The sequence below is a fragment of the Crinia signifera genome, chromosome 1 (assembly GCF_055691185.1).
Source record: "Crinia signifera chromosome 1, ASM5569118v1, whole genome shotgun sequence".
NCBI classification, from domain to species: Eukaryota; Metazoa; Chordata; class Amphibia; order Anura; family Myobatrachidae; genus Crinia; species Crinia signifera.
In genome coordinates, this window is record NC_139217.1 from 265,460,902 (window position 1) to 265,476,498 (window position 15,597).

The 15,597-nt window shown below is 44.4% G+C and overlaps 1 long non-coding RNA gene and 1 pseudogene across 1 annotated transcript in view; both read right to left on the reverse strand.

Annotated features, from left to right (window-relative positions):
- LOC146028247 (uncharacterized) overlaps nucleotides 1-15,597 on the reverse strand; it is a 78,754-nt gene that overhangs the window by 15,545 nt on the left and 47,612 nt on the right. The gene's annotated exons all lie outside the window — the stretch shown is intronic.
- On the reverse strand, nucleotides 14,791-14,909 carry LOC146038265 (5S ribosomal RNA; annotated as a pseudogene).

The following is a 15,597-nucleotide window of genomic DNA, read 5'->3' on the forward strand; positions in this document are numbered from 1 at the left end:
AGTGCAGTGGAGCACTCTAAATCGACCCTTCAACAAGCCAGTTGAGCGCTCCACCACTTGCCTGGTGGCAACATGCACCCTATTGAATGCCTCCTGTGGGCCTGGTGCTGGGGAGCTGTACGGCGTAAGTAGCCAGGGCGTACATGGGTAACCGGAGTCACCCAGAACCCACGCATCACGGCCTTCAAGCTCTTGGAGTCTTTGCCAAATCCCGGTTTGTCGGATAACATGAGAGTCATGGGCACTTCCGGGAAACTTTGAGTTGAAGGAGAGAATTTCCATGGATGGGCCACATACCACCATCACATTCAGTGAGTGGAACAATTTTCGGTTCCTATAGATCTTCTCACTTCTTGATGGAGGCACAAATGGTACATGGGTGCCATCCACAGCCCCTATCACATTAGGGAAGCCAGCAATTTGATGGAATGCCTGCTGGCTTTGGTGAAGGGTCTCTTGTGCAAAAGACATGGCCACGAAGTGCCCCTTGCGCCTAAACATGGCTGACGTCACACGCCTCAGGATTCGGCTGAAAGCCGGCTGAGATATTCCAGCAAGTACTGCCACTACTTGTTGGAGTGATCCTGAGGCGCAGAAATGCAAGACCGCCAGCAGCTGAGTGTGAGGCGGAATTGCTGTCGTGAGCCCATGAAGAGGTTCTAGATCACTCTCTATTAAAGAGAGTATATCTAGAATTACATGTGGGGGTAACCTGTACCTAGTAAATACCTCATCATCGGGCATCCCAAAGAGTGTCACCCGTGTGCGGAAGATTCTAGCACGTCCTGGCCTCCTTGGCCGACGAGTGGGGTGAGCCGCAAGTGCCCTTAGGCTATCAGCCATAAAATGCATCATGGCTTCAGCAACCTACAACGAAAGGATCATAAATAAGGAAGCACCTATGCAAAGATTGGTCATGGTCAAAAATTTGTCACATTCGATGAATCAATACGTACAATACACGGCCGCCCAGTGAAGTCCCGAAGATCCATATTAATCTATAATGATGTAACAATAATATTACCTCACCACACACCTTCTTAAACAAAAATCTCTTTAAAACATGTAACAACTAAACACTAATGAAGTATTATAGGTGTGATCAACTGATCAATAAAACAAATGACACATTCCAAGTATTGCTGGGACATGTAGTTCACCATTATATGGTGACACACAGGTTTAACAGCTGTGAGTAAAATGGTGGGCAGGTAACATGTTTCTATAATGCTAACAAGCCTTTGCTGTCCCAACAATCTGGACCATGGGAGAGCTTACCTTAGACCCTGGCCCAATACAGCTCTGGAGACAAATGAACCAAGTAGCAAAGCACTATTTATAGGCCTAGCACATGTGTTGTGCATGACATCAGTGATCACTATTGCATGACTTCTGGCCCGGATTTGAAAATGGATTGGGTTACTTACTTTTTATGGACAATCTCAACAATAGCACAGTACTAATGAACATTTACAGATTGCATTTATGATTTCATAACGTTGGAGGTGTCCATTATAGCAAATCTTACAACAGTTCACCTAAATTAGACTTTGAAGGTACGCCAGGTTTTGCACAATGGAATTGCCGCTACTATCAGCGTGGCCTATGCGCCGCACAAACAGCACGGCGTACGCTGCCATACGTGACGCTGCCGCACGGAACGCAGGGTGTCGCTGATGTATGCCAATTAAAGAAATAGTATTTAAAGTTGTGCTAGAAAGGCAAGAAGTTGTTGCAAACATGGCTGGATCTTCATCTGAGGAAGAGCAGGTGTGCCTGGACCTGTTTGCCCGCATGGACTCCAACACCACCTATGTCTCCCTCAACCCAGACCAGCCAGTGGGAGAAGAGCAGCCAGCTGGGCCATCTACATCAGGCCAATCGGCAGCTGGCCCATCTTCAGCCTCAGCAGAATCATTGGGATCACAACAGGTGGCTTCCCAACAGAGTAGCCTGGCCAGCACTTCGAGTACAGCGACAGGTGGCCATGGCCGTGGGCATGGCCGAAAGAGGCCTACAGAGGAACCAAGCAGCAGAAACATGGCATTCGAAGCGCAGGAGCTTGCCATCCTGGTACCCCGCGCACGGGATTGGATCGAGTGTCCACAGGACAGGTTGACACACACAAGGAGATGGAAGATTTGGGAGGACATAACGGCGGAAATTAATGCGGTAGCTCCACAAGTTCGTGAGGCGGAGCACGTTAAGAAGAGGCAAGTTCATGTGTGTTACATTTGAGAAGTACAAGACCACTAATGTTGACATTACATGTTAGATGGAGTTGGCCAATGGCTGGTCACGTTGGCTGGAGCCACGGACATGATTGCCATGTCATTTAATCGATAGTTATTGTAGGGTGAGTCTGAGTGTATCTTCTAAGGCTTGGTTTCCCATTTAACTATTATGTAAGTTTGGTGTGATGAAGCACATGTTGTAATCTGTTGCAGATTGCACTGGGTGCTACAGCAAACATGAGGAGTGACATGTAGTAATATGTAAACATTCATTGCAGGTGGCACGACTTCAAAACCAACCTCAAGAAGAAACTGACCAAGCGGTGGGAACACAGCCACACCTCTGGGGCTGGCCCCATGCCAGGCCGGCTGAAGCTCACCCCCCTGGAGGAGATGGCAGAGTGCTGCATTGCAGTAGAGGAGGTCCGGGGGGTGAGCACCATGGATAGCGAGGCCCCAGCGGAAGTCTTTGCTGCTTTTGTTGAAGGTAATTATTTGCCATGCCATAAGTAGTTGGTACTAATTTTCTTGGAATGGGTTGTAATTTAAATTTTCTCTTTCACCAGCATCCCCACCTCTTAGGGAAGAATCTCTTGAGGAGGTGGAGGAGTCTGTGCCACCTGCCACCAGTGCCACGCCCGTGCAGCAGCACCAGCCACCGGCCAAGGCCGAATTCGACAGGTGGGTGCAGGTGCTTTCCCATATTGACCAGCAGGGAGACTTGGCATCAGAGCGGATGCGTAGGACCGAGGAGGTCATGCAGGGTTTGGTCAGCACCCAGCAGACTATCGCTGGGAGCCTGCAGGCTATGGCTGCCACCCAGCAATCAATTGCTGCTAGCCTGCAGGTGCTGGCTGATCAAGCCCAGCGCCAAAATGACCTCCTCCTCCACCATAATGAGCTTATGGTGGAGCTAGTTGCCAGCAATAGGGTCCTATTGTCATCCGTTTCTGGTGCATTCCCACCAGCAGCACTCCCTGCTGGCAGAGGCGGAACACCATCCCCCCCCTCACCAGCATCTGCTCCACCTGGGCCACCATCCGAACGTGGCCGTGGCCATGGCCGAAGAGCTGCTGCACGTGGCAAGGAGCCTACCAGGGGCAAACGTGCCCGCAAATGAACTTGTGGCCGCATTAATCTCCACCCTTATGTCTTCCCAAATCTTTCATTGAGCTGTGTGTGTCAGCTTCCTGTGTCCAATCCCGTGCGGAAGGTACTCACATTTGCCCTCGTTTCGAATGTCATGTTTGGTTCCCCTGTTGCCCTCTTTCAGCTAGCATTACTGTCTGCTGTACTTGAAGTGTTGGTGCTATACTTTTGTTGTGAAGCCACCTGATGTGTTCCTAATGATTCTGCTGTGGCTATGTATGTCACAAATTCATGTATTTATTCTATATTATTTTTTATATTCCTGCCATGGTACCTTTTAATTTGTTACGGTTTCCATTTTATTTAAGAAGTTCTTGTAATAAATGTTTTTTTTTTGCCCCCAAATGTGTGGTTTAATTGATACATGTAGAAGTGACATGTCTATTTCTATTATTAATAGTAAGTTGTGTCCATTATTTGCAGTGTAAAAGTGTGTGAAAAGTGCAGCATCTATGTGTGTGTTTAGTAATGGTCCATTGAAGCTGCAATGGTTCCAATTGAAGCAGTGAGAAGCGTGTAATTAATGAGTAATGAGTAAAGGAGTGGATTGTATTGTGTTCAGCTGACATTGGTTGTACTGATTAGGCGTAGCGATTGCCTAGCGCATGAACGAGTGGTGTCCGCAAAGCAATACTTGCTTATGGACACCGCATATTTCTTGCCTTTTTGTTCGTGTGCATTCGGTGTGCTGTCCGAATGCATGCCTACCAAAATAAGTGCACTCCCTCGTGTCCGCCCATGTTTCCGCCCAGTTTAGCCCACTTTGAAAGTACGCCCCTGTGTAGTTCCGAATGATGCCCATAATACGCCCATATTTCCCGAGTGATTGCGGTGCACATTTCTGTACGGTATTAGTGAGAACAAGTACGGAGACCATGCGTGGCACATGCGCATAGCGTTCCCCACGCATGCGCAGACGGCTAAAAAACGCCATCCGAAAGTATTTGGAAATATACGCACCAACCAGAATAAGGCCCATGGTCTGTACATTTCTGAAGTCTGCTCACATAGTTTGTGACAATGAGATAGAGATATATTAAGTAAGCAGGCTGTATCTTGTGATAAAACTGCCAAAGGAAAGAAATGAATTAGCAGTTGTGATGTTTTTCGATAAGGTGGAAAAAACAGACCTAAAATGATATCCTAATGATTTAGACCATGAAAAAGATTCTCAGCATATCTAACGGAATGATATTTTATTCTCTGTAAGCTGGGAAATAAACACTGCCCTGTGGGCGGTTTCTGCATCAGGGATGCAGGCAACATTCTCTGTGCACTTATTGGACAGAAAGTGGAATAAGTGCTGATAGAAATCTCCGCTGAGAATAACAATGATCACATTGAAGTGTGCAACATAAACTTAATTCTGAATTTAAAAATGGGCGATTAATATAAAGAATGCCTCTTGTTGAACAATAAGTGTAATAGAGTTGGAGCGATTAGCACTGGATAATTACCCTCTTCAACTTCTACACCCATTTTCACATATTGTAGCTCATAAAGATTAGATCTTAAAGAAATATTGAGGTACTATAATTACTAACAAGAGGTTGGCAATAGCTGCCGATCATTGGCACTCAAATCATCGAGTAATTTCCATAGGATGGACCGTAAGTTTATGTGCTTTCTTAAAGCAGATGTCCACCCCTCCTTCTGTTGTGGTTCAATCTTGGATTGTGGATTACAGAAGTAGTTTTTTGGGTGACAGCTTCCAAAATAGGTGCTAAATTTTTATCTCTCCAAGTCTATGAGAAGCTGGGCACACACTGGTGCGACAGGGAATTGTTCATACATCAGAATGAATCCCCGTCAGCGCGGATTGCCCTTACACACTGGAGTGATGTTAATGGAGGATGTTTTTCATTACCATGCATGACGTTGCTAGCGATATCGTCAGGTTTGTGATTTATTGCACTTCAATTTTTGCATCATCGCATGCATATTACCAGTACAAACTGAGCGATGTAGCTGATATGCCAGTTCAATCCACCCAACAGGATGGCATATTGCTCACTGTGTAGCCAACTTAACACAGGCTAAATCTGAAAATTCAATAAAGTCAGCAATTATAGCAGTCCAGTTTCTTTTAACTAATGCTATCGCTGATGGTCTGCCTTCTGAAATATCCACCAATGGAGGCACTAATCGGCTGCACAGATTGTTGCAACATCAAGCAGACCTTGAATGCACCAACTCAATAGCTGCTCAGAAGGCCACCGAACACAACCACCAACAAGCCTGTTGATGAAAGCCACCCCCAAGTCACTGCCTTTTGGAATTCAGAATTGTATTGATCCCACTGGTAACCATTGGGATGCTTGTGAAGGACCTCTACCATTAGGACGTATTGCAAGACAACCCCCTGTGCTCTCCTGCAATACGTTACTGAGGGCTTTTATTCAGTATGATTTGAGTCTTTGTTGTGTCTCAACTTACAATTATGTGCACTAAGAGAGCACATCTTTTTGCTTTATTTTACTTGCATTCTGCAACAAATTGTGTGTTACTAGTATGGCTGCACAGATAAAAAAGAGTGAGGCTTCGGAGTAAATTTAGTAAGATGGGAGTTCTATTGAAGATGGAATGTTGCCCATAGCAACCAATCAGATTTTACTTCTTATTTCTTAGCTAGATGATGAGAATGGTGGAGATCTGATGCTGTGGTATACCAATGAGAGTAGGAGATCGATGGCGGAACACCAATGGAGCTGGAGATCGATGGGTGAACACTGACAGAGCGGAGTTAAATGGCGGAACACCGCTGGAGGTGGAGATTGATGAAGGAACATCCATGGAAGTGAATATCGATGGCGGAACACCAATGGAGCTGGAGATTGATAGTGGGAACAAAGATGGAGCTGGAGATCGATAGCGGAACAGCAATAGAGGTAAGATCAATGACGGAACACTGATGGCGGTGAGTATAAATGGCGGAACACCGAAGGAGCTGAGTATCAATGACGGAACACCAATGGAGGCGATTATCGATGTGGAACACCGGTGAAGGCAGGTGAGCTGCACAGGTCCTAGACTGGAGTAGTGTCCATTGGAACAGGATATATGGAAGCAGCTTAGAGAGAGAGCGAGAGAGGACCATACAGGTAAGACAATCAGTAGCACTGGCAATTTGGAGCCAGTGAACGGTGATTGGCTGGGTAATTAGCAGGGCTGGGGAATGCTCTGGATTGGCTTGAAATGGACAGCTGACTTGGACAGACATGGCTGCTTCCAGCAGTATGGAAGCCACAGGACACTGGGGCTGATAGGCAGAAATGACAGGCAGGGATTTCTGTACCCAGCACAGGAGCAACTGGTATACAACTGTACTGTGGGCTGAGCACACACAGCACTGATGGAACTGGACTTAAAATGCAGTGAGTCATGTCAGACATTTGAGTGAGTGGTAAATATGTCTGTTTTAATACCCAGATTGTAGTGGACCAAACAATGAGGATAACTAAAAAATCATATATATAAGCATGGTGTTTAAAAAGAAATCAACTGAAATCTGACAGAGAAAGGCTGTAAACCTACTGCATATCTGTAAACACAAAAATGTAGTTCCTCATTTACATAATGTAAAACATTAGAGGCGTATGGATTTGTGGAGCAAGATGGCATGGAACAGTTTCCAACAACCTTATTAGGCAATGGAACTTGACAGCACATAATCTAGAGATAGCAGGAAGCAGCAATTTAACAAAGAATTCCCTAACAGGCTCTCGGCTCATGGTGTCCTTGTACAAAAATATATACAGTATAAACAAAAAATACTATGGAAATTTTTGTCAAAGTGAAACATAAAAGCCCAATTACACTATTTGAACCTGTTTTTAAGATAAAGGAAAAGGATATCTGTCACAACATTTAAAAGGGTAGGTCTGAGGCCTAGAAGAGAATATGAGGATTCACAACCACCTTCATTGTCCTTGCCTGCTTTTACTTAATATATCCTGAAACAAAAAAGGGTAGAAACTTTTAATATTGCCTGTACACATCATGCATTATGCAAGCTGTGCCATGAGTAAAACATTTGAAAAAGTTGCCTTTGCTTTTTACTTGTGTATCAAACCCCATACAATGAGAGATTGATATGGAAATATTCACAGCCCTCAGTTTCTCTCAGAAATGTTTTTTTGAAATAAACATGAACTGAAAACAAAAGCAGCAGCTTACTGAAAACTGTTTGTTTTAAAAGAAATGAAGTACCATTAGTTATTGAATATGAAGCGGTCCCCTGCTTTGCTGAATGACTGCGATGTCTGATGTGAGCCCATGCCTCTGTGCTGGTAGGACTCCATCTCCAAGTATTGGAATTTAGTTCTAAATTGGTATTAAAGTCTGAAATGTCACAAGAATAAATACTTGCTGATGTCTTTTTCTCCAATGCTTAAATTCTAATTCAAAAGGACAATCCACCTTCTTAATTTGGAGAACTTGATTGCCTCCCATTGTATCTTACACATCTGTCTTCTTCAAATTTACTTATACATATCTATGTATATTTCCCTTGTAAAATATTCACAGAAAATTATAGTAGGTACTGTAAATGACAGCTAATCCGGTACTCTTTACCTAGCACGGCGCCCATCGCGGGCATCGCGGCCATCGCATGCACTAAAAAACGGGTGCGACGCGATGCCCGCGATTTCCCATAGGGAACAATGTTAAAAGTGTCAATGGACGCGATTTTAGTGTTCAATGCCTCAATGCCCGCGATTTTTACATAGGAAACAATGTTAAATGGGCCACAGAGCCCAAATAGTCCCCCTGAATTCTGAAATAGCCCCCACAATTGTTAACGCCACCCCACGATCAACGTGAACCCGAAGCGTGGCGAGCGCAGCGAGCCCGCGAGGGGCGGCGGTACGCGTCCTCCGACCTTTTCATACCCCCACTATCCACGTCGGCGTGGAGTTGAGAATAGAATAGTGTGGCGAGCGCAGCGAGCCACCGAGCCCGAAGCGTGGCGAGCGGACGCGGATACCTGTGAAGCCCGCGAAGGGACGCGTTTACCTGTGAAGGTATCCGCGTCCGCTCGCCATGCTTCGGGCTCGGTGGCTCGCTGCGCTCGCCACACTATTCTATTCTCAACTCCACGCCGACCTGGATAGTGGGGGTATGAAAAGGTCGGAGGACGCGTACCGCCGCCCCTCGCGGGCTCGCTGCGCTCGCCACGCTTCGGGTTCACGTTGATCGTGGGGTGGCGTTAACAATTGTGGGGGCCATTTCTGGCTTCAGGGGGACTATTAGGGCTCTGTGGCCCATTTAACATTGTTTCCTATGGAAAAATCGCGGGCATTGAGGCATTGAACACAAAAATCGCGTCCATTGACACTTTTAACATTGATCCCTATGGGAAATCGCGAAATCGCGATTTTTTACCCCCGATGACCGCGATGGACATCGTGGGCGCCGTTCTAGGTAAAGAGTACCGCTAATCCTTTTTATTCCTTTTACTTATAATAATAAATAGTTCCCCTCTATGGAAGACACATGTTCCTGTAGCCTTATCACTGTAAGAAACACTGTAAGGGACTAGGTGGTATAGGTGGCACTGTTGCACTTGCAAGGCAGTCCCATTGGGAGGTGTTCCCTCTCTCTGGAATGCCTCTAATTTCTGCTGCGTGGCAGCCTATAAAATCCGGAGTCTGCGCATGTGCAGTACTTACGTCGGTACTTCTCATGCGCTGGTCCTGATGCCTGTCATCTGTATTGTACAGGTGCTGGGACTGTGATTTCACTTGTATAGGATATTGCTGAAACAGCCCATAGAAGCTGGCCGCATTTGCAGTATATTTGTACACCAACTTAAAAAAACCTTACTTAATATTGAATCTTATAAATGTTGCTGTCACCCAAATTAATGCAAAACCCAATATATATTACTGTAAGAGTAAATGGTCTCCTACATTAATTCTTCATGTGTTTGGCATCTCCCAAATGAAGGTTTAGCAAGCCAGAGTTATTTTGAAAATCCTTACATACTACTTTTTCAAAGAAGATGCATTTACCTGGCCCCTAGATCCACTAGACTCTTGTCTCCCTCTACAACAGCAAATACTTCATCTTTTTCAGATAAAGGTGTCTATTCACAATGTGCTAATGTTAATATCAGTGATACTTTAGCATCTAACTGACTGCAAGAGGGTGTATACAATAATGGCCTTATTCAGACCTATTCGCTAGGCTGCGTATGTTTCCAGCCTAGTGAACAGGTAAACGCTGCAGCATGCCCTAACGCCCACCCCCCCGGCACCCGAATCCCATCAATAGCATGCGAGGGGATGTGTTTGAATACTAACACATCCCTCGCATGCGTCTCAATTGGAGAGAAATTGTTTGATGGTCGCACAGCATAGATTTATTTCTCTGCCCTTCGTTTTTTAAAGTGTAAACTGACATTTATTCCCACCGCAGATCGCCAAAAAGGGGGTAGGTGCTGACATCATGTGACACATAGGGGGAAATTTACAAAAGGAAATTCGTAAAAAAAATTCATATTCGTATCCAGAAATACACCTATTTTTTACACATTCGTATTTTCGGGATTTACTATCCCGGAAATGACGGCAATTCGTATTCGTATCGATGGCACATTCGTATTTGTATTTACAAATACGAATGGATACACCATCAATAGAATAAGACAGGAATCACCATTCAAAAGAATGTTGATTTCTAATTTACTAAGAGCCTGTATTAAAATACGGCCGCTAATTATCGATAAATGGCCAATAATTGCCGGCCAGATACGCCAGGAAAATACACTTCATTTCCTGACGTGTTTTTGGTAGAAGCCTGCACGGATCTGACTGAGCTGCAATGTGTTAAAAAGGGTTAAAATTAAAAATACATAAAAAAACGGCGTGGGATCCCCCCTCACGGCTGTAAACAGGGCCACAGAGCCGGCCCTGGTTGTAAAAAATCAGGGAACAAACCGAGTAGGGCTTCCTCGTATTTTTTACAACCAGCACCAGCCTCAAGGGCCAGCCCTGGTTCCCAAAATACAGGACAAAATTAATAGGGGTCCCCCGTATTTAAAAAACCAGCCCCAGGCCCAACCAGCCAGCAGGGTCACAGCCGGGGGACACTTATTATATAAGGCCCCGTTGCCAAAATTTTAACCCCACCGCCCAGTCAGCCTGGGCAGGGGTCCTGGGGGAGTGGGGAACCCCCCTCCAGAACTTACCTGCCAAGGCTGAAGCCTGGTGCTGTCCCCAGTACCCTTGGGCATTGGGTACCGGCAGGGCTTAAAGTGGACCTGGAGAGGTGGTTGAACTCTGTTTCCCTAACAATGACCCCCTCCCCGTTAGGCAGAGCCTAGACCAGTGCCAGGGAATTTGTGCCCTACCACCCATAAAGGGAAAATGGTCCCACAACACATGGTAGCACAATCGTAAACACATTACACCGCATGTTGTGCCCTTGATTCATATTAAACCACTCAGTAATGCCCCTTATACACATAATGTCCACAGTTGTTCATCTTAACTTTACATTACATACGCCGTACCAGAAGAAGAAGCCGCTGGGACAGGCTTTTCTGTTGGAATTACTTTTCAGGACTGTGGTAGAGGTGGAACTCAGTTCCCCCTACCATTAGAGGTGGTGGAACTCAGTTCCACGCCGTTCCCCCTCACTTTAACCCCTGGGTACCGGGCTGATGAAAGTAGTAAAAATCAAAATAGGCAAATGATTGGCTTCAAATTTATTCTGCATTATGTCTACATCTGGGACCAACCATTACCATAATTCTAGATTCGCCTATGATGGCCAAGTACTATCAATGGTTTACTCATTTGTAGAGCCAAATATGGCTGAGCTTGCCATACATAAATACGGCAAAGCAGCCAAATTCAGCGAATTGTAAATTAGGATGCCGGGTCCCGATCATAATTAAGAGTGCATGGGTATGAATGGGTGCATTTGTACCCATTCGATCTTTCCACAGAATCTTTATTTTCAACAATGTTCCTCAAGCAATGCAGGAACATAGACATACACAATTTTTAGAAACATTAAAATGTTTATATTTAGTATAAAAGTAAAACAAGCTGACACAAATACTTTACAGAATAAAATGTGGCAATTATTAGAAATGTAGCCAGTGACTTTGAAATTAAACTGAAAGTCCCGAAATACAAAACAAGAGAAATGGAAATCTTTCCACAAGTGATTTTAGTACCCACATAACAGAATGGAAAACTTTAGACACAGCTGTCAGCTTCCATTACCCACTTTTTGTTTCAGAGAATAGAGGATTATTTTGCAGCTGGTTAGCGAATAATGACCCTCACATGATGGAGGAAGCGCTTTGGTCTGAATGACAAGTGTACATTACGTGGTTCCTAGGCCATTGCAATTGTTTGTTGGTGGACAGAAATGCAGCTTGGGGGACATTGAAAGCTGCAGAAACTACTTCTAACAATCCCCATCAACCCCAGAAGGGCTTAAAGCTGGACCTTTCTATACCAAAAACCATAATGCTTTTAGAAATTGGCGCCATTCAGTTAAAAACCTTCTGTCACTAAATAACACTTGATGGTCCACTCAGATAAATAGCTTAGAGGTGCCTGAAATAACAATGCTTAGCAAAAAGGCTCCTCAATCACAGCAAATCATGAGGTGACCATATATTTTGCACTGGAGATAAATATATGTATTGATAAAGTCATTTGTTCCACAGCAAAAGGCAGAAAACCAAGTGTTTTTAGTTTTAAGACTGAAAGATAATGGAATGTAATGGTTAGTGATGACTATGTGGGTCCGGCAAAGGAATAACAAGAGGAATATAGCAAGCCTTCAAATAACATGCAAATAGTTACCAGTCATTTGGCCACTGACAGTAAACAAATGAATACAGTAACATGGCTGAGGGCAGACATCATATATATACTATATATGTATAACCTCATATAGCATTGACGTCAGTGGCATATCTACAGATAAATATTTGTCTTCATTTTTTAATTTGAATTACTGCTGCCGGGTTTGTGGCCTGGCATTGTACTTACTGTGAAGGAGGCGAAAACAATTATTCTAGAGAATCCGTGAGTGTGGTTGCGCTGGTACTGCAGGAACAGCCACAGTACTGGATTCTCTAGAACAAGTGGCTTTGCCTCCATCCTCCAGCCTCCTTCCTCTCTCCTAGTAAGAACCCTGTCCAGCCCCAAACATGGCTACGCAGCAGTAAAAAAAAGATAATAAATGATAATACATTTTGGATGGTGCCATGGGGTTCTCCCCCCCCCCCCCCCCAATCCACTAAACTCCATATCAACTGCTTCCCCTGTATAGTTAGATGGTCCAGCCATGTCTGCCTGTCTATGCCCTCTCCAGCTAATCCATCTATGCTCCTCCCGTCCACTCTTCTATACCCCCTTCTGTGCTCTGTCTGTCCATCTGTCCATTAATGCCACCACATATGTCTATGCCCCATATGGTTCTTTGGTCATCTCTGTCCATGCCCCCTTCCTACAATGTCTCTACTGCTTGCCCCTTCTCCTTCTCTCTCCCCCTATCTCTCTCCATACTTCTCTCTTTCTCTTTGGCAACATCACTCTGGGCATGCATAGAGAGGCTCCCAGGTCTCTTATACCCCCTGAACAGCAGAGGGGGATTTGGGCGCTAATTGACCACACAGAAAAAAGTAAAATATATAATTGGATGATGTATATACAGTATTACTTGTATGTGTGTAATAAGCTGCAGTTCTCAACAAATACACGAGTGTCAGTGCAAAAAATTGTATACACCCACACGTCAGGTCACTAAATCACTGACTGTGGAAATATACAAGGAAAAATATTGTATTCCAAAAGGAATAGGAGACTGCGCTGTTTTAATAAAATAACCTCTCTCTTGCCATGGATGATTTCAGATGATCAGAAACAATGGAGACTGTTTGTATTTAAAAGCAAATAATTTGCAATTTATTATATAAACATTAAATATAGACAATACATCTAAATAGGCGGCCACCTAGAGCAATATATGTACTAGTACATTGGGGGAAATTTACTAATATGAAAAACCTAGTTTTTCGTATTAGTATTTTCTCTACGACTGCATACAACTGTTTCAGTCGTATGCAAAGTCGTGTTCCGGAGGGGAATGTACAAAGCAGTCAGATACGACTGCTTTGTAACCCTCCGATGGTGTAACCATTCGTATTAGCTGGCCGTATATACGGCCGCTAATACGAATTAGCAGAGGCAGTCTGCACGGATCAGTCAGATCCGTGCAGGCTGCAAGGTGTAAAAAAAATTGAAAATTAAATAAATAATAAAAAAAAAACAGCGTGGGGTTCCCCCCACAGCTGTAACCAGCACCAGGCTGAAAGAGCCGGGGCCGGTAATTAAAAATCAGGGAACCTGACAAATAGGGGTTCCCCGATTTTTAACAACCAGCCCCAGGGCTGGTTCCCAAAATACGGGGGACAAAATGACTAGGGGTCCCCCGTATTTTAAGAACCAGCCCCAGGCCAAACCAGCCAGCAGGGTAACGCCACAACCGGGGGGAGACTTTTTATACAAGTCCCCCCGGCCAAAGCATTAACCCTCTGACCAGTCAGCCTGGCCAGGGGCCCTGGTGGAGTGGGGACCCCCCCAATAAAGGGGTTCCCCCCCTCCAGGACTTACCTGACCAGGCTGAAGCCTGGAGCTGTCCTCGATGCCCCTGAGCGGTGGGCATCGAGCTGATCTTGGTGTAAAAAAAAAGATGAATAAACTATTGTTTTAAACTGTGGAACTATGAGTCCCAGCAAGCCTCCCCTGCAAGCTGGGACTTGGAGAACCACAAGTCCCAGCCTGCGGGGCATTAAAGGGTCTTGTAGTTCCACAGTAAAAAAAATAGTTAAATAAATACACACTGACACCTGAAAAATAAAAGTTTAATACATACATTACACACACACTGATACTTACCTATCTTGATCCCGTAGGTAGGTCTAAAAAAATAGAGTCTGGAGGTGACTCGAAAGGGAACCCGACAAGGCTTTTTGGGGCACACTTATAAATAATTGACAAAATATATAATGCGAAAGTAATGATGTCTACATATTAAAACGTAACTTTTACTGATACAACATTTAAAATGAAGGTATGGTCCCTCCACTTCGAGGGAAAAAAATCAAAAAGAAACCCAAACCAATACTGGGTTTATGAATACGCACAGCGAAAATTATTTCATATTATACATCAACTGTTCCTCTTGAAATACACAATATTAACATATAGGAAATTGTTAGTCGTGGAGGAAAATGACAGTTGTGATGGCGCAGGACACACCTCCCTAGGTGTTCTGAGGATGTAAGAAATAGGGGGAATGAAAGGAAAGCTGGGGGACAGCAAGTATAGCAATAAGGCTTAAACTCTCACCGCGCTTTGGTCTCTACTGATATAATAGATTACAGCACCGACTATTCCCTGTTAGTTCCCCAGACAGGTACTGGGCCGGCCCAACACTGTTTAGCTTCTGGGTTCGGATGGTACCAGGCGCTTTCAGTGGGGTATGGCTGTAAGGTAAAGTAATTAAGAGAGTAGCGCTGGTGGGAGTAAGAATAAGAGTGAAAACAAATGTAGAGAGAGAGAGGGGGATGAATGTACCCTCGGTCCAATGAAAGATAGTGTTCCAGGTGTCAGGAATTGGAAGGTCTGATCACCTGGTTCACCCCGGGGTTTGTTTACACACTGTTTATTGAACAGAACAATTTTGGTTCGATCCACAATTGGGTTCCTGCAGGGGAGGTTCTGTTTGGGGGTAGTAGTCACCCTGAGACAGTCTCCACACCCTGTGATAGTCTCATAAATTATACAATAATGACCCCCAGGTTCACAGAGAAATACTGTAGTGGGGTTGAATAGCAAACTGTACAGACAATGTCACAGGATAGGCTAATTTAGGTTTTAAGATATATCCGCAGGTGATGAAGGGTCACATCTGTTTCTTAATCATAAGTAAAGATAATGACAGTTAAACATCCTGTTAAACACCTGTATTAGCAATCACCGAAATTAGGTAATGCAAATTGAGGCTCTGCTAGAACTGCATACACATAAACACTGCTTAAACCTCCAGATTCACAGAGAAATACTGTTGTGGGGTTAAATAGCAGACAAAATGGTGATGTCACAGGATAGAAAGGTTAGGTTTAAGCTACGGCAACAGATGATATAGAGTCACACATATTTTTCGTAATCATGGGTATAGA